The following is a 2611-nucleotide window of genomic DNA, read 5'->3' as shown; positions in this document are numbered from 1 at the left end:
GAGTGAGTCTCAAATTGTGTGCAATCAATTCCAGTGTGTGGTTATTTCGGGCAAATATGATAACTGAGATGCTCTGATGATAATTGCTCCCCTAAAAATATAGGGGGAGATGAGGATGATAATGTGCAGTGGAGAGATGAACCTTATTCAATTGGGTATTGTTTAAACCCTTTTAGGGATCTATCATTAATGATCCCTAGGGGATGGTGTCTCCACTGAGTATTCCTGAAAAATCACATCAACGCTATATATTCAAATAGCATGAAAAAAATATATATATCACTTTTCTCAAAAAATAATAACATATGATATTGGTTGTGCTTGGTATCAGAATAGCAATGACACTTATTGGATAAATCAAATAACCCCTTGTAATGAGCACAAATGGTATTTACAGCTGCATGCTGATAGTCCGTCTGTATATGGAAAAAATGTTATCCCCACTGTGTCCTTGAGTTTGCTAAGGCACAGTGGAGGAACACTGTGCTCATGTAGGAACCCCCCCTGGTGGAAAATGAGAAAACTAATTGCGGTGTGATGTTAGCTGGGTACCTCGCTGGGTTGTAAATTTCAAACCTTTTGTCCAGATGTCTGTATACATTGGTGGGCAGTGCGAGATCCGAGGCGTCCAGTGGGTATGAGCAGCAATTTCCAGCCTGGGAGGATCCGGGTTGAGGAGCCGATGTTCACGGTCCGCGCAACCGGAAGTTCGGGCGCCGGGACCGGAAGTGAACGTACGTTTCGCTCTGGGAGCTTGATCACCTGATCGCCCAGGATCAGGTGATCAAGCTCCCAGAGCGAAACGTACGTTCACTTCCGGTCCCGGCGCCCGAACTTCCGGTTGCGCGGACCGTGAACATCGGCTCCACAACCCGGATCCTCCCAGGCTGGAAATTGCTGCTCATACCCACTGGACGCCTCGGATCTCGCACTGCCCACCAATGTATACAGACATCTGGACAAAAGGTTTGAAATTTACAACCCAGCGAGGTACCCAGCTAACATCACACCGCAATTAGTTTTCTCATTTTCCACCAGGGGGGTTCCTACATGAGCACAGTGTTCCTCCACTGTGCCTTAGCAAACTCAAGGACACAGTGGGGATAACATTTTTTCCATATACAGACGGACTATCAGCATGCAGCTGTAAATACCATTTGTGCTCATTACAAGGGGTTATTTGATTTATCCAATAAGTGTCATTGCTATTCTGATACCAAGCACAACCAATATCATATGTTATTATTTTTTGAGAAAAGTGATATATATATTTTTTTCATGCTATTTGAATATATAGCGTTGATGTGATTTTTCAGGAATACTCAGTGGAGACACCATCCCCTAGGGATCATTAATGATAGATCCCTAAAAGGGTTTAAACAATACCCAATTGAATAAGGTTCATCTCTCCACTGCACATTATCATCCTCATCTCCCCCTATATTTTTAGGGGAGCAATTATCATCAGAGCATCTCAGTTATCATATTTGCCCGAAATAACCACACACTGGAATTGATTGCACACAATTTGAGACTCACTCACCTACGGTCAAACCGCACTGAGTATGCCCAACCTCGTCTGATCTTGGAAGCCATACACTGCAGGGCCTGGTCAGTACCCGGTTGGGAGACCACCAGGGAATACTAGGTACCGTAGGTATTTTATTCTCATATCAATGAGCCGTTCCAGCTCTGTGTGCACTTTCGGGTTTTTTGTTTGACTTGGATACTCAGGTATGGGATAACTTAACCCCATGGAGCCTATCTACTCCCATTAATATCTGTTCAATTCAGAAACAAAGTAAAAAATTCTTTTTTGATACATATAGGGAGTAAACATATTTTCGCCCTTCCAAACAAATATTTTTTCGCCTCAAATTTGTTTATCCGCTTCCTCCCTCTTAGTAAGTATATCTTAATAAAAGTTACGTATTAATTTACCCACATTTTTATAATTCATCACATATCTTTTTAAGTGTGCCCTGGAAAAGACATATAGCAGCTCTTTGTCTTTTGTTCTTTTCCTAAGACCACATTTTCGGTAACGAGTCGTCAACAGGACTAAACTTTAAAAACAGGCCTGGGAAGGTACATCAACAGGACGTAAAACTCTGAAATACATAAATAAAGATTTTTTTTAGAATATAACAATCTCAGTTTACACGATAATACAAATGTTATAAGTATACTCACAGGCAACAGAAAAAAAGTTTTGGATCACTGTCCGTCGGGAATCATCTCCTTCGTCCATACCCACTGGTAGAGCAGAAGAACGGTTCCCGCGTCGGAAAGCACTGCGACGAAGAGTCACCGGCAAACGGTTTGCGACACATATGTTGTGTAAAATACAACATGCATTTACCATGCCGCAAACCTTCGCCGGTGAGTACAAAAGAGCACCGCCGGAAGTGTCTAAACATCGAAACCGGCTTTTAAGTACACCGAAGGCACGTTCAATTATTTGCCTCGATGCTTTGTGTGTCTCTTGGTAACGTTTTTCTGCTCTACCAACAGGATTAGACAATGGGGTCAAAAGCCACGATTTGTTTGGATAACCCGCATCGCCTATAGAAAAGAAAAAAAATGGTAGGTAATCTGAAAAAAAAATAAT

At 42.1% G+C, this 2611-nt stretch overlaps 1 pseudogene; it reads left to right on the top strand.

Annotated features, from left to right (window-relative positions):
* Positions 1 to 1541: 1541 nt before the first annotated feature.
* On the top strand, positions 1542 to 1660 carry LOC134948525 (5S ribosomal RNA; annotated as a pseudogene).
* The last annotated feature ends 951 nt before the right edge of the window (positions 1661 to 2611 follow it).

Source organism: Pseudophryne corroboree, chromosome 1 (assembly GCF_028390025.1).
Source record: "Pseudophryne corroboree isolate aPseCor3 chromosome 1, aPseCor3.hap2, whole genome shotgun sequence".
Lineage (NCBI taxonomy): Eukaryota > Metazoa > Chordata > Amphibia > Anura > Myobatrachidae > Pseudophryne > Pseudophryne corroboree.
This window is presented reverse-complemented; position numbering and strand designations above follow the sequence as displayed.